Source organism: Emydura macquarii, unplaced genomic scaffold (genome assembly GCF_026122565.2).
Source record: "Emydura macquarii macquarii isolate MOO-44397 ecotype Brisbane River unplaced genomic scaffold, CSIRO-AGI_Emac_v2 contig_1386, whole genome shotgun sequence".
Taxonomy (NCBI): Eukaryota; Metazoa; Chordata; order Testudines; family Chelidae; genus Emydura; species Emydura macquarii.
Genome location: NW_027131523.1, coordinates 1,208,415 through 1,230,221, shown reverse-complemented (window position 1 = coordinate 1,230,221; position 21,807 = coordinate 1,208,415). Strand labels below are relative to the sequence as shown.

The following is a 21,807-nucleotide window of genomic DNA, read 5'->3' as shown; positions in this document are numbered from 1 at the left end:
GTGGCCCAGCCCAGGTGGGGATTTCTCCAGCGGGGGGCAGCCCTGGGCTCTGCCGGCACCACCCTGAGCCAGAGGCACCAGGTAATTTTACTGAGAGAGCCCTGGGGGGAAAGGGCTGGGGATGGAGGGGGGAGGAAAGTGATTCTCTCTGCCCCAGTGGTTCCGGGAGCCCCCTACCTGGCAGCCCCTGGGAATCTGCTCCCTTGTTGTTAATGAGCCTGGGCGGTCGGTGCCTTAACAACCGTGAAGCTGCTGCTCTCACTCCAGGATCAACCCCAGGAGCAAAACTGGGGAGGGGGGGTTCAGGTGGGACAAGGAAACAAGGGGGGTTTCCCCTTTGGGTGCCTGGAGGAGGAGAGGGGTGAAAGATAAGGCAGAGATGGAGGAAGGGAAGGACCGTGTGAAAGGGGGTGGATTGAACTATCTCTGTGCAGTCAGGAATCCCCAGGGCCGGACAGGTAGGTGACATGGAAAGGGGGGTCAATGAAATCCTGACTGATTTTGCCCCTTGTCTCTCAAAGGCTGATAAAATTCTCCCCCGTTTCTCCCTAATTATCACCCACGAATATAAAATCCACGTAGATTCCCCCCTTTTCTCGCAAATCATCGACGCTTTCTCTGTTCTCCTCCTCTGCTCTGGCCCCAGTTTCTCTCCAGGTCTCCAGTGTCCATTTAAGATCTCCTCGGATTTGGGGTATCTCCCCACCTGTTTGACCTGCCGCGGCTTGTCTTTGTTTAGGTGGGAAATTGTTGCCCTGAGTCATTCCCCACATGGAAAGGGGGTTAATGGGTGCAGGATAGAAATCCCCGAGACACGGCTGCTTCTGGGGTGGGATGGGACGGGTCATTTTCTGCCAGCAACAAGGTATGGAAGGGCACAGAAGAGGTGAGAAGGAGGAAGGCTCCCCAAAGGAGAGTAACCTGCCCAGCCCAGGTTACCCACTGTTCCTCGCCCCAGCCACCAGTCCCCTTCCGGGGAGTCATCCTCTTCCATAACCCACCTGTCCCCTGCCCTCTTAAAGCCGCTATCTAAAAGTTCCCAGCTGCCCTTGTGTAGGAAAGTGGTGGTGGGGTGCTCTTACTATCTGTCTGTTTATTTAACGTTCACATGCCATCCCTTCCAACTTTCCCACTTTCCTCAAGCATTTAATAACGGTTTAATTTCTCTTCAGCTCCTGGAGTTATATTCTCCTATGATCCAATATTTAGTTTTGACCTATTTTTTCCCCCAAATCTCAAAGATGGATATAAAATATTCTAATATTTTGCCCTGCTTTCATTTTTCTTTCTAGTTATCTGTTCCTAATTTAACATTCCCTGGGATTTTCCCCCTGTCTTTCTAATTATAAAATATTAACCTAAAATCTGCCCTAGATTTTGCCCTTTTCTAAAATTCTTGAATGTTGCTATAAAAATCTGACAACTGTTTTCTCTCTATTTATCAAATAATGATGTGAAATTCACTCAGATTTTCTCTCTTTGCCTGCTGTTGACCATGGATATCAAATCCCTTAGGGATCCCTAAAACAGGATGCTATTTCCCTGTTGCTGGGACAGGTCTACCATCATTTTCACCAGAAATGAATTCAGACAGATCAGTGGGCAGCTCTGGAGATGTTTCTCCTTGCTTGAATCTCCCCTCTTCTCCTGTTAGGAAATGGGATGTGAATTTGTCTCCCACAAATGCAGGGGCCAGAAACCAATCCCCACCTCTGGCTTCTTAACAGGGGACTCAGCTAAGAAAATCACATAGACACTATCTGAGACTGAGATGTATCAAGCCCCTCTAATTCTGTATTCTGGCTAGGCCTGGCACATTCCAGGGGGCCCTGTATAAAGGCCAGGGCATCAAACAACCTTGTAAACAGGGGACAGCTGCCCTCTGGGACAATGCCAGGGGCAATTCCCCGAAGCGGCGCCTTTGATTATGCTCTTCTAAGGCATTTGGTTCAGAGACTGTTACCAGACAGATAAACCAGGTCTCAGAGGGTTTAATCTTGATGGGGAGGGCCGGGTTGCTGCCTTAATAAAGTCACTAAGGCCATGTCTACGCTACACAGTTTTGTTGAGTTAAGTTACGTCGAGGATGATCTACCGTTGTAATTAATCCCCTTTTCCACGTCCACACGACGCCCCTTGTGCGGGTGGCGTGTGCCCATCGTCGGTGCTCTTGCATCGACAGAGAGAGCAGTGCACTCGGGGTAGCTATCCCACTCTGCAGCTGGCCGCCATCTGCCGCTGGGAGTTCTGGGAAGGGAATCGCAGTGCCTCATAGGGCAGGCTCACCGTCCCACGATGCAGTTAACTCCGTCCCGTCATTTCATGGGCTTCCGGCTTCGTTTGCTGCCGCTCTTCCACAGCTCCTGTAGAATGTGCACCTGCCGTCTCGGTGTGGATCCTGGCTGCTTTCCAGTCTTGTGATGAACCGTGTGTCCACGCCAAGCAAACAGGAAGTGGAATTTCAAAAATTCCCAGGCCTTTAAAGGGGGAGGGGCGCATGCCTGTGTACCCGGCTTGCAGGGCAGCGGCGTTTGAACTGGTGCCAGGGGGTCACCGGGGCATTGTGGGACGCCTCCAGGAGGCCACTTACGGCAACATAGGCAGCACAGTGTCTCCACTGACACGGCGTCGCTCTAACTTCACCTTTGTCTACACCAGCACTTTTGTTGGCCAAACTTTTGTCAGCCAGCGGTATGAAAAAATTACAGCCCTGACCGACATAAGTTCAGGACAGCCCTATGTCCGTGGGCGACGCTCTTCCGCCAACAGAGCTACCGCGGCTCACTGGGGGCGATTTAATTACGCCAGCGGGAGAGCTCTCGCCCGCCAGCGCAGAAGAGCTACACAGGAGACCTCACAGCGGTGCAGCTGCAGCGGTACAGCTGCGCCACCGCACGATCTGTAGTGTGGACATAGCCTTTGGCACAAAAAGCGCGATGCCTCTCGCCCAGGTGGTTTTATCAGGTCGGCGGAGCAGGAGCGTTAAATCGGCGGGAGGAGCATTGCAGTGTGCACACCTCCCGTGTTGTTGACAAAAGCTGACTTTTGTCGACCAAACGGTGTCCTGGAGACATGGCCTAAGTGTTTCCCCAGTGTGGCAGAACCTCGAACGTCCCTGGACCCTGCTAGGGGCTCTGTCTTCGGTATCAGCCTCTGGCTAGTAGGTTAGTGATAAATCTGAAGACCATGCCTCCCTCTGTCTTCTGGGAGGGATTTGGGGAGGGGGGGTTCTCTCTTTCTCTCCTCACCCCGTTGGCTGCTCTGAGAAGATTAGGAGAAGGAGTCAGCCATCACGTCCCTCAAAAATCTTTCTGGCCCTGCTCCCCGGTGGATAGTGAGGTCTGTCACGCAGCCAGAGGCACTGAGGAGGTTACTTTTGCTCTTTCAGAGGTGCTGACCTTTGAGACGGTGGCTGTGTATTTCGCCGAGGGGGTGGGCTCTGCTGGACCCTGGTCAGAGAGCTCTGTACGGGGACGTCATGCAGGAGAACTACGTGACTGCAGCCTCGCTAGGTAAGGTTTCTTGTCCCTTGGTTGTTAGAAATGGTGGGGTCTCCAAAAAACCGGAGCACGGCCGACACCCCCCATAACAGCAACAGCCGCTTAGGAGCAATGTAGCGAAAAAGGCACCGATGTGTTGCTACTAATGAGCATCTACTATAGTGACAGTGCCATTACGTCATTTTGACGGGTTTCCCTACCCCCTTTTGGCCTTATGTCACGCCCTTGGGATCATTTTTGGCCCCGTGCATTTTTGGTGGCGGCGGCGGTCATTTGGAGAAACCCAATTTTTAAAATGTTATTTTCTCTATTGTTATCGGGTGCATCAAACCGAGATTAATAAATAGCCCTTGCAGGCCTTGTCTCCTTCTAAATAAAGTCTAGTCAATAGGTTCAGGGTGGCCAGGTGCCCCGTTTTCATCTGGAAAGTCCAAGCGAAAAAGGGGACCTGACTGTCCGGTCAGATCTACTGACCAGACACCCAACGTCCGGTTACTGCGTGAGGGGGAGGCGCCGGGTCATCACCTGCACCAGCCCCTTCTCAGCTGGGGCCACCTCTTACCTGTATCCGGCAGCTGCAGCTCCCAGCCCTGGCTCCGCAGGTGGGTCCCTCCCGACCCAGGCGAGGTGGGGGGGTAGAGGCCTTGGAGGGAAGAGGCGGGGCCTTGGGGGGAAAAGGCGGGGCAGGGCCTAGAAGGAAGAGGCGGGGTGTGGGGAGGTTCCAGCACTCCTGCTGAAGTGCCCCGGGTTTTAAATATTACGAAGTTGGCAACCCTCACTCTGTTATGCGCAGATTGTGTGACAGTCAGACGAGGCCCTCTTTTGATGGGATAGTGTATTTGGTGCCATTCAGGAGTCCCTGGATGAAGGGAGAGCAGGGAGCGGAGGGGATGTAGCTACTCCTGAGGTGCAGGAAGCAGGGAGGGCTGAGAGCAGCGTGAAGAAGAGGAGGGAAGTGTGGAGGAAGGGCAGTGAAAAATATATAAAGCAGGAAAATGATCTAAGTCCATATTTAAGCTTACCAGAGGCCACCCATCATTCCTCATGGGAGATCCTGAGAGGGTGTCTCTGAGGGTTTACTTCTTGGTTGTCAGGTCAAGTAAGTTTGTGGCCCAAGGAGACCCACTCAGTCAGCTCAAAGTCACCCTCTTATGCCCATGAAATTGGTCTTTGTTCCCCATCTCTTGAAACAGGTAAACCCAGTCACTGCCCCTTTCTCCAGGGAGCAGAGCCTGAAAAGCTGGATGTCTGAACAACCAAGCTGAAACACCCCCTAGTGCAGGGGTTCCCAGTGTTTTGCCTCTTTGATTCTTTTTGGGACTCCTTGGTTCCTGTGACTCCAGACAGCAACAAAGCAACATGATGACCAAGGAAAACACACATTCAGTACATTATTTCATGGTTTCTAATGTGTGAAATGCGGGTTTGTCTGTTGCAACACAGCTTCTCAAAGTCTGGTGGCAGGGCAGAAACTGCACATCTACTCTCTGATGTGACATCAGTGGTCGATCGACATCGAGACTCTAGGAACACAAGTGTGCTGAATCCAGCTTCAGACAAATACGTGCTCGTGAGTGACACCGTCAGTTTCCAGGCACAGGTTGAGAGGGCTGGATATTTATTCTTGACAGTGAATCAGAACTCTGGGAGATAAAGTTAGGCATGTGTTCCTTTTGCATAAATCAACCGCAGGAAATTTTGATGTGCAGTCCAAGGTCAGGTGCTGGCAAATCTGTGGCACCTTTGTTACGCCCAAGCTGGGGCAAAAGGATGCAAACTATTTCTCTTGCCGGCTGAATAATTTCATTGTCACCTAGGAACTTGTAAACTTGTGGGAAGGTTTCATAGTTTGTCTTTGTAATGGCACGGCACCCACTGCTCAGGTCAGGTGTGTCTGCAGTCTTTCAACAGTGCTGGCCCTGGTATTAGGCCATACCCCCTGGGCTTCCTCCTTGGAGGCAATGATTCACCCTCTCTAGGGCCCTTCTGGGCCATTAAGTAGTTCAGATCCCCTTCTGGGGGTTTATCGCTGTCTGATTGTACTCCACTGGGGAAGTGGCCTATGTGTGAGGAGACCTAGGCCTGCCACTACTCCATGGACCCTAAGAATAGCAGCCACAAACCCCCACATCCCTTTAACAAACTGCTTTCAGTTCCCTGGGCTAATTCCTCAGCCCTCACTAATGCTTCACCTTAGCTCAGGGATTTTCTGTATTCTGGGCCAGCAGCCAGCCAAGAACTCTTCCTCAGTCCTCCACTCCCTGGCAGCACTGAGCTGTCCATGGTGCCACAGGTCCCATTAGCCAGCCAAGAGCCCCATCTACCCTCTACCAACTCCAGCAAGATACTGCTGGTCTCTGGGAGTGCTGCAGCTCCTTTTTATAGGTCCCTCCTGGGCCCTGATTGGCTGCTTCCTGCACAGTCTCTCTAGGCCGCTTGGCGGACTTAGCTCCACTGCTCTTTTCCTGGGATGGGTGTGGCAGGACCCTGAAGCCTCCAGCAGGGGGCCTCTGGGCCTAATCCACCCTGTCACAGTCTTCAATGGATTATTCTTCCAAACACAATTTTTTTCTTTCTGAATCCTGTGATTCAAACACTCAGCTGAAGGTGGTGGGTGTTCTTTCCATGCAGACCTTGATTCAGTTCATGTCTGTGGCATAAGCAAGAAGGCACATCTTCTTGTGGTCACATACTAAATCAATGAATTCGGTCTTGTTGCACTCCACTGTGTAGACATGCAGCTTGTGTCTCAGTTCAAATATTCGTTCCAGTGCTTTTCCTCTCAAGAGCCAATGAGCTTCAGTGGGAACAACACCACATCATGGTCAGACCTCGTTTCTTCACATCATTTTGCAAACACACACAAAGAGGCTGAGTCTCGGTGTAGTTCAGAATAGATGAGACCTGCTGCAAACCTTCACCTAGCTCTGGGCTCAGAGTTTTAGATACGAATTGTGCTCTGTAGATCATGCAGCGAGCGCACCCAGCGGATGGAACAACTTACGTTGCCAAGGCACTCAGACCTGCTTTGCGGCCTGACAGAGACGGAGCTCAATTTGTGATAAAGGCCACCATGCAATCACAGGGTATAGTTTGATCTTGCATGCAGCCATGTAACACATTGAACATTTCTTGTGCCGATTCGTGTCTGAGAAGAGGGAGACTGACCAGAATGTCTTTGAAAATTGCATTTCAGAAAACACTCGGTGCTCGCATCAACTTGAAGAGCCAAAACATCCCTGGTTTTCAGCTGCTCCACCAGGGTGTTTTCTTGATCTGCTTCGATCACTTCAATCCTCTGCTTCACTGTGTGGTCGGAGCATGGTATGACTTTTTAGCTTGTTTTCCTTGATTTCCCCACATGTTGTGTTCACCCTGTCAGTTGCAGCTGGAAAAAATCAAAGTCCCTCCAATGCTGTGAGACTTCTTGGCGTGTGATGCAGCAACTCACCTCAAATTATGCTTTTTGAGCTAGGTCAGAAACGGACACGGCTCGCTTGAATTGCAATTGCTGACACAAATATTCTTCTTCCCAGAGCTGGTAAAATGACCTTGGTTCCCCTATATGCTCTCTGCGAAGGGTTTCCAAGTGTCGTTTGAGTTTATTAGGCTTCATGCTTTCCCTGGATAACAGTGTGCGACACGGCAGGCACTTTGGCCTCTACTTTGTTCTTGCCCAAAACACCGGTGAAGCCATGATCAGCGAAAGCCTTGTCACAGCTGCAAGCGCGTTTCTTTCGCTCTCGTTTTTCATTCATACCTGCATCACTAGACTCGCTGCTGGAGGCTGACGCAGATATTCTGTGTAAAAATGAGTCCGTTGTGCCTCATCACAAATCAGAAAGAGGAATTCTCTGTTAAACAAAGGAGGCCTGGGAGGATGGAACTTGGTTCTTCTCAGTGGTGGCAGATGACAGAACTAGGATTGATGTTTTCAAGTTGCAGTGGCGGAGGTCTAGGTTGGATATTAGGAAAAACTTTTTCCCTAGGAGGGTGGTGAAGCACTGCAATGGGTTACCTAGGGAGGTGCTGGAATCTCCATCCTTAGAGGTTTTTAAGGTGCGGCTTGACAAAGCCCTGGCTGGGATGGGTTAGTTGGGGCTGGTCCTGCTTTGAGCAGGGGGTTGGACTAGATACCTCCTGCGGTCCCTTCCAACCCTCATCTTCTATGATGCTATGATTTTGGAAGGCCCGGTGTGGTGACAGTAGGCCCGCAAAGAGACAATGACTTAGAATGATTCTTTATTATTCTTCAGTAGCAACAGGGTACTCAGGCTGGCATAAAAGAAGATATGAGCCCTGTTTTCAGGAATTTACAAGCCACTGCAGCTTGCAATCTCAGAAAAGCATGAGTTCCTACCAGCTGAGGCAGAGGAATGTACAGCCAGAGGGTGTCAAAGCCTGCTCCATAATGCCACACTGCCAGGCCGCCATTTTGACCTACATCTCACACGACAAATCTGGCCTCTCTGGAGTTGCCAGTCCCATCTGTGCTGGTATGACCCACAGTTTGGGAACTTATGCCATAGTGATAGCAGATTCCCTAGGAAACCCTCCCTCCTCCCCCCACAGGACAGGAAAAAACACCCACCCACCCAGAGGAACACTTTTTGGTACAAAGGGCTGTAAATATTCCAAGGGCCAACGTCATCTGGCCCAGCTCAGTGAAAGAGTCTTTGGAGTTTTCATACTTTCAAAGGCTGGCTCAAACATACAGGAAACATGCAGCACGTTAAATAGGATAGTCTCAGGATACGTCTGTGCTTATCAGATCTGCCTCCACACTGCTCGCTCTGCTGGTGTGCTCTACCCCTTTCCCCACCTTGTGCTTGTCCAGTCTATTTAGACTGTAAATTCTTCAGGGCACGGGCCATCTGCTACTGTGTGTTTCTCCAGTGCGTAGAGCAGTGGTCTGCCTCTAAGCACGACTTGTAATGAACTTGATTCTTAATAACGACTGTCCTACTGCTTTGAGCCAGCTTTGGGATGTTACCGCTCAAAAATGAGCTGGAAAACCACGGAATATACTTTGTGAGCAGTGTATCCCATGAACTGAACTGATCTCACTTCTTTCCTTTCCCTTGAGCAGGGTTTCCAGTTTCCAAACCAGAGGTGATCTCCCAGCTGGAACGAGGAGAGGATCCAGGGGTCCCAGTGCTCCAGGGCTCTGAGGAAAGAGAGATCCTGAGAGGTGCCTGCATAGGTGAGAAAATTCGTTAAACCAACCCCCAAGCTGTCCATGAATGAAACAAAGATTGGGGATTCCCTACAGAGATCTTGGCAGCTCTCTCTAAATTCAGGATTATTCCCAGCAGGTGTTGTGGCACTTCCTGGCCACTCCAGTGCAACATAAGCACTTCCCTCTAGGCCTCGCAGGCCCTGCTGTCATTTTACAGGTCAGCAACAGGCACGTTTCAGCCCTGAAGCCCCCCAAACATCTCCCTGGAGCATCCAATCCATAGTCCACTGGCCACTGAGAGTTTTCACTGATCTGCTTCTTGCAGAGTAACGGTATGCTCCAGCTCACCAGTATCATCTCAGATCACTGCTCCTCCTTACATACGGTGCTTAGATAAGTTAGTAAGTGAAACCCAGAACTGCCGTATTTAGCAGAGCAAAGAGTAGGAAGCAGAAGTATTGGAAACAAACGGTTTCATATAAAATGAAATCGTAACCCCCATTCTAAAGTGCTGACTTAATGAACAAGACACCCTTATGTCTGAGAAAGTCTAGCTCACCCAATATCCTTGATCCATTTTAGGCTGTGATCCCTCTTTCAGGGGAAAAACCATGCTGTCAGTTCCTTGGTGAAGGAACCCCTCTGTCTCTTTCCCCTGAGTGCCGGGGTGGGTTATGGATTCAGAGTTGAGCCCCTCCTCTCTGGAGAAGGGTTTCGTGATGCAGTTCGTGATTTCTTTTTTCCCTTCACCACTTATTTTGGTGACTTCCTGTCTTTTCCCCATTACCCTCTCAGAGGTTTTCTTTTTCCCCGGCAGTGGGAGAGACCCATGTCTAGATTCTCTCTCTATCCCAGCAGGTGATGGGACGGGGAGCGCGAATGGGGAGGAGAATCCCCAGTGGGAAGAGGCTGACCCCATGGAACCACGTGGGACACCGTCCGGAAGAAGCGAAGGAGACGTTCGCTGTGGCTGGGCCACGGCAAAAGCCTGTGAGAGTCAGCCCAGGGCAGATGAAGGCTTCAGGAGCCGCTCACGCCTTATCACACATCGGAGAATCCACACTGGAGAGAGACCCTACACATGCGCTGAGTGCGGGAAAAGCTTCAGCCAGAGCTCATCCCTTATTAGACATCAGAGAATCCACACTGGGGAGACCCCCTACACCTGCGCTGAGTGTGGGAAATGCTTCAGTCAGAGCTCATCCCTTATCATCCATCGGAGAATCCACACTGGGGAGACCCCCTACGCGTGCGCGAAGTGCGGGAAAAGCTTCCGGCGGAGCTCCAACCTTATCACGCACCAGAGAACCCACACGGGTGAGACCCCCTACACGTGCTCTGAGTGCGGGAAAAGCTTCAGGCAGAGCTCCAACCTTGTCACGCACTGGAGAATCCACACTAGAGAGACCCCCTACACGTGCTCGGAGTGCGGGAAAAGCTTCAGTCAGAGCTCCACCTTTATCAGACATCAGACAATCCACACGGGAGAGACTCCCTACACGTGCTCAGAGTGTGGGAAAAGCTTCAATCGGTGCTCTGCCCTTGTCACGCATCGGAGAACCCACACGGGAGAGATGCCCTACACATGCTCCGAGTGCGGGAAAAGCTTCAGTCTGAGCTCTACCCTCATCACCCATCGGAGAATCCACACAGGAGACACACCCTACACATGCTCAGAGTGCGGGAAAAGCTTCAGGCAGAGCTCAAACCTTAACACCCACCGGAGAATCCACACGGGAGAGACCCCCTACACGTGCTCAGAGTGCGGGAAAAGCTTCAGTCAGAGCTCAACCTTTATTAGACATCGGCGAATCCACACAGGGGAGACCCCCTATACGTGCTCGGAGTGCGGGAAAAGCTTCAGTCAAAGCTCTACCCTCATCACGCACTGGAGAATCCACATGGAGGAGACCCCCTATGCATGCTCTGAGTGTGGAAGAAGCTTCAGTCACAGCTCTGCCCTTATCAGACATCTGAGAATCCACACAGGGGAAACCCCCTACGCGTGCTCGGAGTGCGGGAAAAGCTTCAGCCACAGCTCTGCCCTTACCACGCACTGGAGAATCCACACGGGAGAGACCCCCTACACGTGCTCGGAGTGCGGGAAAAGCTTCCGGCGGAGCTCAAGCCTCCGCACGCATTGGAGAATCCACACAGGAGAGACCCCTTACACGTGCTCGGAGTGCGGGAAAAGCTTCAGCCACAGCTCTACCCTTACCACCCATCGGAGAATCCACACGGGAGAGACCCCCTACATGTGCGCTGAGTGCGGGAAAAGTTTCAGGCAGAGATCGAGTCTTATCACGCATCGGAGAATCCACACGGGCGAGGCCCCCTACACATGCTCTGAGTGCGGGAAAAGCTTCAGGCAGAGTTCAAACCTTATAGCACATCAGAGAATCCACATAGGGGAGACGCGCTAAACATGCGCTGAGCGCTGGAAAAGCTTCAGTCTCAGATCATCCTTTATTAGACATTGGAGAATCCACAATGGCGAGACACCCTATGTATATTCTGAGTGTGGGAAAAGCTTCCGTCAGAGTTCTCCCCTTCTTAGACAACTAAGAATCCACACAGAAGAGACACCCTACACCTGCCATGAGTGTGGGAAAAGCTTCAGTGGCAGCTCAGGCCTTGTCATCCATCAGAGAATCCACACGGGAGAAATGTCTTGACTAAGCCTCGCCAAAGAGTTTTTTTCTGTCAATGCCTTTGCTAATTCCCACATACTGACCTGTAAAGCTCTTTGCACCACTTTCTGAACCAGGGTCTCTCATCTCCCAAGGTGAGTTGCTTGCTTCTGTTTTTCGCAGCTCAACCTGACTCCCATGATCCTTTCTATCAACTCTGTTGCTTTATGAGGAACCAATGTGTGTCCTTCCTGCCTGGAATGACCATCCCCCCCCGGGTGGGGGAGATAGGGTTGATGGCAACTAGCTACATTGAAAACTACCCTTGCCTTGTCTCCACTAAGAGTGTACATGGCGTTAGCTATCGTGACGTAAACACACAAATATAGCTGCAATGCAGACATCACCCAGGTACAGTGAATGGGGTTAGCTTTCCCCTTGACCAGCTCTCCATCACTTTTGCTAGGTTAGACAAACCCTGAGCATCACATCTATACTGCTCCCCCATTGCCAAGTGATTGTTAGTCACCGAGTTCCCCCTTTGGGGACAATGTCTCATTCCCAGTTGTTCACATGTTGCTCTGGGTTGTGCTGGGCAGTGGGTATTTTTTTCTACTTTTTTCTTCATTTAAAGTCTATTAAATTTAACAGAGCAGGGGCAAGGGGAAAGTGTCATTCCAGCTTCTCCGACACCTGAGGTTGATGAGGTGAAGCAGAGGGATTCCCTCCTTTTCTATCCCTATCTTTTCTGTTTATACAGCAACCAGTTCTTTTTATGGGGGCTGAATTGATGTTTCCTTTTAAGGAGGCCAGCTACTAGAGCACTGCTGTTTAACCGTCAGGCCAGCTATGGAAACCACCCCCAAATTGGCCTTGTGTTTCTTTTATTTTGTGTTCCCGCATCCGCACTGCATGTGTTTCGCAGCCAGAGATACTTTAAGAAAACAGTTGGGTTCAGCGGGACTTTTCCAAATTGACACTGGCCCCAAAATCATCAGCCATCAAGCCGAAGGTAAAAGTGGAAACCCTTTGCCTTTCTGGTCAGCAAACTCTCTAAGAGAGAAAGACCTTCCAGCGTCCTGGGCCCCCTGACTGATCCTCTCTTGTGGAAGGAAGTCAAAACATCAAAGACAGCTTTGACTAGTCTCTCTGTACACAAAAATGCGGGCCAGCCTGAAGCCTGGGGCAGCTACACCACCCCTGGGTCCTCACCTGCAGCTCCAGGTCCTACTCCACGCAAGTTCCAAGACGGGCAGAGCTGTAGCATTCCAACCCTTTGTCCTTATTATAGGAACTTACGGGACTTTTTTCTATTTTTGGTCTTTTGTTTTTATTCACTGGGAAGACATCCCAGCTTTTCTATTATATTAGGGTGTGCCAGTGTGGCTCAGTGTATGCATGTTTGTAAAAGCACCTGAAGAAGCCACATGGGGAACGCTGTAGAAAGAATAATCACTTGAATCTAAGTGGCCCTAAATCTCTGCCCTGTGAAATCAGTGAAGGCATGTTCCTCATCTGCGAAAGCATTCAAATGAACTAAGTTGCTGGGCATAAATTGTTCAGTGAGACCTGTTTAAAGTCGTCTTATTAAAGTCTCCATAAGATCTCTATCTGTATTGGTGGGAGGTGGAGAAGGATTCGCAACACAATAATGGAATTTAAGGAATTGGCTTTGAGGTTGTGGTTTGAATGTAAGCTCTAATTTGGTTTCAGTACTGTATTGAGATATTCAGCCAGTGAGATCGGGACTGGGTAGAGTTCTCTGATTAGGGTTTATAATGAGGGCTGTCAATTAATCATAGTTAACTCAAGTGATTAACTGAAAACAAATTAACTTGATTTAAAAAAATGAATCACAATTAATTGCAGTTTTAATCGCACTGTTAACAAATAATAAAACACCAATTTATTGTATTATACATATATTTGGGTGTTTTTCTACATTTTTGAATATATTGATTTCAGGTACTCACTTTATATTATTTTTGATTACATAAATCTACATTTGTAAGTTGCACTTTCACGATAAAGAGGTTGCACGACAGTACTTGTATGAGGTGAATTGAAAAATACTATTTTGTTTATCCTTTTTACAGTGCAAATATTTGCAATAAAAAATAATAATGTAAAGCGAGCAGTGTACACTTTGTATTCCATGTTGTTATTGAAATCACTGTATTTGAAAATGTAGAAAACATCCAAAATATTTAAATAAATGGTATTCTATCCTTGTTTAACAGTGCAGTGAAAACGGCAATTAATCGTGAATATATTTTTTAATTTCACAATTAATTTTTTTATTCATTTGACAGCCCTATTTATAACGAAACAAACAAGCCGGTTCCTTGGGTTCCTGTTTTCAATTTTATAAGCTTTGATTTTCTCCTGTATTAATCTGATTATTTGACTTAATCAAGGACTTGATTCCAATGCAATATCATTGTTCATTCTTCGATTTAACCTTAACTTTATACCTGTATAACTGAATCTTCGGTTAGTTGTGTAGTTTGTTTACTGCAGATTAGCCTTAGTGATGTGTGTTCTTGATTTTTATTTGTTCATTTTAATAAAAGGTCTAAAAGTGATGGCGATTCCTATTTCTTTGAATAAGCAATATAGAATCATAGAGTTGGAAGGGACCTCAGGAGGTGTCTAGTCCAACCCCCTGCTCAGAGCAGGACCAACCTCAGCTAAATCATCCCAGCCAGGGCTTTGTCAAGCCGCAGCTTAAAACCCTCGAAAGATGGAGATTCCACCACCTCCCTAATATGGGCCAGATCCACAGAGAACCTGGGTGGTGCTCTGCAGCTCCCCTGTAGAGTCTGATCAGCATCATCTAAATTAACCCCTTTGGTACTAACAGAGATGCAGCTACGCGGCACCTATCCATGCCAGCAGCATCACAAAAGAAACTAAAGTCTCCACCCAGGGAATGTGGGTGGGGCCAGTGTGGTTGGGGGTGTCTCTGAGTAGGGTTTGGAGGCTTGCTCTCCAGTCACGGTTACTTCCAAGTCCGGCCTGCGCCCCTTTCTGGCTTACCACAGGGTTGTGCATGGTCAGACCCACCTGGGGCTGAGGGATTAGGTTTGAAGGGCTGTAAATGGAGGTGAAAAGCTTGTACATTTCAGCCATGGTGGGGTGGGCAGGGTAAATGTATGCGTGTTAATGGAGGATTTCTGAAAGAGGGCAGAGTTAAGGTTGTGTGGGAAACCTTAACGGTGTATTTCCTGGTTTTCACAAGTGTGTGTCTTGCTGAAGCTGAGGTTCTGGAAGGGGACAATGTCTCACCAGGCAACTTGAACACTGCAGTAAAGAAATTTTTTGCCCTTTAATACAAGAAGGGGAGGCCCTGGCTGCCCAGTAGATATTAACCAGCGAGCAAGGTTGAATCCAGGGCTAAACTCTTAGAAAGAAAACAGTAAAATTACTCATAATCCAGGAGGCTTTTAAAACAAGCCAGATCACTCCTATCGTCACTGGTAAAGGTGGGAAGAAGGGTGAGTTTGAGATGGTGGAAACTCTGGCTAAAACACAGGCCTTGCTGGGAGTAGGATTCAAGCCTGCAAAAGGATGCCCCCGTTAAATTTCAAGTCTAACACCGTAACCACTCAACCATCCACAAACGCAGGCACCAGCACCCGAGAAATGGGTAAATAACCGCAAGACCTAGGCTTGCTGTCACCTGAAATACAGCCGTCACACCGCAAACCCGGCACCCAAAGCACAGGGGGACTGCGGGCTTGTTCTCTTTGCTTAAGCCACACGCAACAGCACAGAGTGCGCTTTGAGAAGGAGAAAGCGAGTGGAGGAGAGAGCTAGAGACAGGTGGGGGCAGGCGTCCCAGGCTGCAGCCCAGGGCACCCAGTGCAAAGGCGGCTGGAGCTGGAAGGGAAGGCTTCCAAGTCACAGAGCATCAGAGGGCGGGGGCAAGAGGAGGGAAGAACCAGGCCTATGCGGGCCAGTGGATGGCTGCAAAGACACCCTGCCCACCAGGCAGGCATTTGCTCTACACGCTAGCCGGGGCACCCACCCGCTTTCTTTGGCAAAGGCTGGACTGGGAGCACCAAGCCTTTGCATCCTGCCCTTCCCCTCCGGGACTCCAGCTGGACTCAGAGCAGTGGCTTGAGGTGCTGGCCCAGAAGGAAGCAGGGAATCCAGCCACGCTGAAAGCTAAACAAGCACGTCCGTGAAGGGACCTGGTCGTTCAATCATCTGGTCCACACTCAGACACCGGGCTCTTTAGGCCACGAAGCAGATCCCTTTTCTAAGTGCGTCCTCCGAAAAGTCTGGCCCTGTGTTTCTCGGGTCATCCAGTGAGCGGAGCAGAGACTCTCTGGGCCCAGGAAGCAGAGATGCCAGCGAGATGTGAGGCTTAATTCTCCGGAGCCGGGTGCAGGGCCTTCACAGTTGGGTGGGGAGGGGTGAGTGTCCGCAGGGCTGGGGGCTGGCTAGTTCGGTAGGTGGGGAGAGTCAGGGGTGCTAGATGATTCCTGCTGACGGACACTGGCGGTGGAGAAAAAGAGAGAGGCTGCCTGGGACTTGTCTTGCCTCGCTGTCGCCAGCCTGTGTGGTCCTGTGGTGGAAGGGGTGGTGTTCGTTGGTGAATTTGGCTCACTTAATTAGCAGCGCATTGGGCCCTTAACATGGGGTTCAAGTCCCTGTCTGAGCAGCCGGGTTTTAATTTGCCTTGTTTGCCAGGATTCCCAGAAGCCATCGCCATTTCCCTGGAAAGGGTGCCAGTTCTCCTGGTGAGCTCTGAGGAAGAGGATAGTGGCCCGCCGGCCTAGAAAAGGCAATATCCAGCTGGCGGGAAGTGCTGTGGGGTCAAGTCCCGAGCAAGCCAAAGGTGAAAGACAGCAAGAGGGTGAGCCATTCGTTAAACCCGAGGTGCCAAATTTCTGGGCACTTTGAGTGTCCGGTCTCTTTTCAGACTTTCCATGGACATGGGGCTTGGTCCCAGGTAGGGAAGTGTCAATCACATGTGGGGCTCTGCAAAGAATGAACAATCTTTCCCCGCCACCTAGTTAACCATGCACCACATAGGGGAAACTGAGGCACGCACACTCTATTACTGAAAATTTCCACTCCATCACACCCTCACCAAACTGCTCCGCCCTATTCTGCAGTGTGGTCTCACTGGCTGAGAATCTGGCAGAGCAGGAACTCTGGAGCCGAGAAGAAAAACGCCCACAGCCGTCGCGGGCTGCGGGAGCAGGAAGGGCTGGGTGTGTTTTTAAATGTCTCTCCCTGTTCATTCCTGGAATCATTCCTGCGGCTCGACTCAGAACTCACTCCAGTTTATCGGGAAAAACAAGCAAGGAAGCAAACCAAACCAGCCCGTCCTGGTTTGCCTTCCAAAGTTTAATGTAAATTGATTATTCCTTTCACTTAACATTAACAGCTTCAAAAAGTTGACAGGTCTAAGGCAAAGAGGGATCCGAACCCCCTGCCATCAACCTCTTCAGAGAAGACCCCCATGGACAACGAGCCGGCTTGGGGGAGGGTTGGGGGGGGGGGTGAAGGCCTCACAGTCAGGGAAACTGAGCAATGCAGAGTGAAAGGGGTATCAGCAGCAGCTGGGGACTGCAGGTTGGGAGTGAAGTGCCTGGGAGAAGATCTCCCTCCTCACCTGACTTTGGTTTAGATTAAACAAATGCAGCCCCCACTGCCGGGTCTCTCCCTAGGAAATAACACTCTGTGACCAGCACCCCGGCCAGGTCTACATGACGGGGCCTATAGCGGCATAGCTGTGGTGCTGTAGGCGAGCCGGCATAACCCTGCAGTGTAGACACAACCTTCCAGCGATGGCAGAGGCTGGAGGCCGTGGCTCAAAGTTACGGTCCAAGCTCAGAGCCAGGCTTCTCTAGAGACCCCTCCCCTGAGCCAGGCAGGGGGCAGCTCAGGGAATGGCTCCAGAGAGACCCAGCCATGAAATCCCTGCTCAGGCTGCCCTGGGCCTGGGATTACCACAGCCGGAGCAGGGCCTCTGGGACACCTGGGACAGGATCAGCTCCTTCCCAGGGCTCTGCCTGGCTCCCCCACTCAGATGCAGCTGATTCTCTGTTCCCGTCGGCAAAGGAGCACAGGATGGGTGGGGACAGAGCCGCAGGATGTCCCCTCCTCCCCAGCCGCTAGACTCTTCCCTGCGTGCAGGGCTGAGAGGGTGATACGGCTAAGGGGCAGTTACTAGGCGTGGGGTGTCACCCAGGGGCGGGGGGTGTTTAATTGTGGGAGGTGATCTGGGCTTTGGGCAAGTGGGGGGCGGTATCGGAGTCTCACACGCTCTGCCCCGAGCGCAGTCTAGACAAACCTGTGGGGTCAAAATTGCGGCTTTCCCATCAGGAAATCCAGCCCCAGCCTCCCACGTGCCAGCTGGGGATAGTCCCCTGCGGTAGGACCTGGCAGCTGTCCCTGCCCAGGGACCTGGGGGAACAGCCTGGGCAGCTGTGGCTGCCGCGAGATCCAGCTAGGTGGGGTTTACCCTGGGCAGATCAGTGGGGAGAAGAGGCGGACTAGGGGAGTTTGTCTCTGATTTACAGGGGGCTTTGCCAGAGGGGCGGTCGTAGGTCACAGGGTGGGGGTGCCTGTGTGGTGTGGGTAGGGGGCAAGCGAGTGGTTTGTCACGTGGGAAAAGTGAAACTGCAGACCCTCTGCCGGTGCTCCAGCAAAAGCCTCACATTTATCCCTCAGCCCGTCTCTCCCTCCGCCCAGGAAAGTCCCCGCCAGCCATGGCACTCACTGACCCCTTTGCACCTGGGCTGATTTTGACCTTTTCGTACCATTCCTGGGCCGTCTACAAACATTTTTTTCCCCATCAAAAGGATCATTTAAAATGAGAAAAAAAGTAAACAGCACAAATCAAAGCCAAAGAAACCCCCACCGGCCTCCCCCCCACACCCAGCTGGGGTCTGAATCTGCCTACAGAAACTCCCAGGCAATAAAACTCAGCCTTCCGCTGGCTGGAAGACAAGCCCCTCACTGCCCTTCCTGGACATAAGGCTTCTGCTACCGTCCCAGCAACGGGCCAGCTCTTCTGGGGAGACCTCGGTACAGCAGCTGGGCCAGGGGAACAGCTACTGACTCCAGGAAACCTTTGTTTCTAGCAAAGGGCAGGATGTGGCCCTATGGTCCAGGCAGCCCCATTGAAATCAAGCTACAAGAGAAGAATCCTTGTCCTTTCCCACTCCTTCTGCAAATACCCTGTGGTTATTTACCAATGTCTCTGGGTCAGGAAGGCCCCTAGGCTCAGAGCTGTGATGGCCGAGTGGTTAAGGCGTTGGACTTGAAATCCAATGGGGGTTCCCTGCGCAGGTTCGAATCCTGCTCACAGCGGGGTTTGTGTTTTTAGATCCAAGCTCAATCCCTGGGGGATGCCCCCCTGTCCCAAGTAAACCCGGCTCTGCACCTTTCATAGAGATGCCCCGGATCCTGCCTCACAGCCGGTCCCCGGCAAGCTGCCCCAGAGGGGCAAAACCCTCTGGGCACCAGAAGCCTCTGCCACCCCATGGCTCAGCCCCTGCCCCGCCTGCTGTTGCTTTCTAGAGAGGGTGAAAGTAGCTGAGTCAGGGCAGGAACCTGGGGGGCTGCAGGCCTGCGGCTTTGGGAGAGAGAGGGTCTGAGACAGCAGCTCCTTGTAAATCATGCAGCCGCCCCCTAAATCAGGGGCCTGGTCCAGTCTGTGCTGCCGGGATCCCTCCCACAAAGCCGGATGCCCTGGATGACAGCCTGAAAACAGGCAGGAGGTGACATGTGCAGTGTGCCGGGCAACCCAATAGCAAGGGTGAAAAGCCAGGACAGCTGGGGTGTGTGTGGGGCCATAGGTGCCTCTGTAAGACAAACCCCCGAATAGCGGGACTGTGCCTATAAAATCGGGACATCTGGTCACCCCAGCGGCGTATCCAGCGGTCGCTGGGTGAAGCACCTTCGCAGGCTGGCAGCTCAGGGACCAGCTCCAGGCTCTGCAGCCCAGGGTGCTATTTACACCACCACCACCCTGCCTTCGTCACAAGGGACGTCAATCCCAACGTGCCCCTGCATCAGCCCCAGAAGTTCCTTGGAACTGATGTTTCGCTCCCAGAGGGGAAAAAAAAATCTCTCTGTGAAGAGAGTCGAGTTCAATCCGGAGTCACAATGAATGTGCAGACTGGGCCCTGCTGCTTGTCATGCCTGGTAGTGTGGCGCCATCGTGCGGCCGCTTTGTGCCACGTCTTGTGATTAAAAAAAGGGCCTCTTTTTTGGTCCACAGAAATTTTATTTTCCTCCTAGAGACGCAGGAACAGATTAATCTGATAAGGGGAAGTGAGTTTAAGGCATTCTGGAGGGAGAAGGGAACATTTACAGCAGTGCTAAATTAATCTGTTGTGCTTTGTGTGCACACACACACACACACACACCCCTTCATTATTTGAGCTGTCAGCACACGTCACTGAATGAAACGAACCCCTTTATTTTCAATAAGAAGGGTGCATTTAAATAATTCTAAAAATACCTACCGGGCAAGGCATAAGAAAGTCGTTGCATTGAACGGTTCACTGGATATAGAGAATGTACGCCGTAATGCTTTAAAAAGGTTAAGAAAGATTGGGTTGTAAATGACCGTGTCAGGCCTTTCACAGAGCACGAGCACAGGTGTGAATAAGGTGAATGATCAGAGCTACCAACAATTCTGCTTTTTCACATCATTTTAAGTCTGAAGGGTGTTTTAATTTGCTTATTTTTGCAGAACTAGTGGTGGGTTGTGAGTAAACTGGAGTCAGTGGAATTACAGCAGTGAGGGATTAGCTTCATTATTCACTGACCAAAAACCCGCCAGCACAGAGTGCAGATTACCCATTGGTATCTTGTACCCGTGCAGAACATGGAGGTAAGCAAAACGCAAATTCTGGAAGTGCAGGGAATACAGCGGGAAGGGAATACACATAACCTGAACTCTGCTGTTTTGAAGCGCTTCCCTGATAGCATCTGAGCACAAAAAAAAAGCATTTGGGTATAAATTGCAGCTGCCTCCAGGAGTTTGTTTCTTTAGTAAAAGTTTGAACCTGTCCCCAACAAGAACAGCTGATTTTCATAGACCCATGGAAAATTTGGGTTGGAAGGGAGGGCAGGAGAACATCTAGTCCAAGCCCGGCTCAAAGCAGGACCAACCCCAACTAAATCATCCCAGCCAGGGCTTTGTCAAGCTGCACCTTAAAAACCTCTAAGGATGGAGATTCCACCATCCCCCTAGGTAACCCATTCCAGTGCTTCACCACCCGCCTACGGAAATGTTTTCCCTAATATCCAACCTAGACCTGCCCCACTGCAACTTGAGACCGTTGCTCCTCGTTCTGCTGTCTACTACCACTGAGAACAGCCTAGCTCCATCCTCCCTGTAACCCCCTTTCAGGTAGTTAAAGGCTGCTATCAAATCCCGCCTCATTCTTCTCTTCTGCAGACTAAATAAGCCCAGTTCCCTCAGCCTCTCCTCATAAAGCATGTGCCCTAGCCCCTAATCATTTTTGTTGCCCTCCACTGGACTCTCTCCAATTTATTCACATCCTTTCTTGGGGGGGCCCCCAAAACTGGACCCAGTACGACAGTATTATATCTAATATACTCCAGATGTGGCCTCACCAGTGTGGAAGAATAGAGGGGAATAATCGCTTCCCTCGTTCTGCTGGCAAAATTGCCTTTTATTTTTATTTTCCCCTTTAATTACGCTCCCTTTTCCTCATTTCATTATCAGTGTAACTTAAGGAACGTGCAGCAACAAAAACAGACACAAACCTTTGACTCCCCCATTCCGGGCCCATCAGGCAGGAGTACAGTGCGAACACCTCCTTGGGCAGGGATTGTAACACTGCAGGCCATGAGCTACAGAGGCATGGTCCTGAGGTTTGCTGTCGTTCTCCAATGACACATGGGTGAACCCCTACAACACCTTGTAATCACACCTGGCATGACAGAGACACCTGTGTGTGTCTTCCTGGGGAGACAGGGGCATCGTGAGAAGCTGGGGGGCGGATATTGATCTAGAGTTTAGGATGATGCAGGACAAAAGAGCTTTCTGGAGAACAGTTTCTAAAACGGAGCTGGACCCTGGTCATTTCAAAGCCGGGATTTCCCCCGTTTGTTCCTTCCCTTTCAGGCCTCAGTTATTCACCCTGCAGCATTAAGAAACAGCTAAAACACTATTTTCTGTAGCTGTCTTTGATGGGGGGACGTGGATGGACGCAACCCGGCACTTTTCTTAGGCACGGCCTCTATTATGAGAAAACGTTACCGAACGAAGGACAGATATTGCACAGATTATTATAGCTTCTTCTAGACTCGGTGGAGTTATAAAAGCAGCAGCGCCCGAACAGGGACTTGAACCCTGGACCCTCAGATTAAAAGTCTGATGCTCTGCCGACTGAGCTATCCGGGCTCTCTGAGGGGGAAGGGAGGCTTTATGTTTTTAAACCGAATCCCTGGTCTCTGATTGGTGAACTGAGCATAGATCGGCCGGAAACGTGGGGCG

At 50.7% G+C, this 21,807-nt stretch overlaps 2 non-coding genes and 1 pseudogene across 2 annotated transcripts; 2 read left to right on the top strand and 1 right to left on the bottom strand.

Annotated features, from left to right (window-relative positions):
- Positions 1-2,497: 2,497 nt before the first annotated feature.
- On the top strand, positions 2,498-11,562 carry LOC137155939 (zinc finger protein 271-like; annotated as a pseudogene).
- A 6,997-nt stretch (positions 11,563-18,559) lies between these two features.
- On the top strand, positions 18,560-18,641 carry TRNAS-UGA (transfer RNA serine (anticodon UGA)). Its single transcript has one exon. It is a non-coding gene; the product is annotated as a tRNA-Ser (tRNA).
- Positions 18,642-21,641: 3,000 nt separating this feature from the next.
- Positions 21,642-21,714, bottom strand: TRNAK-UUU (transfer RNA lysine (anticodon UUU)). Its single transcript has one exon. It is a non-coding gene; the product is annotated as a tRNA-Lys (tRNA).
- Between the last annotated feature and the right edge of the window lie 93 nt (positions 21,715-21,807).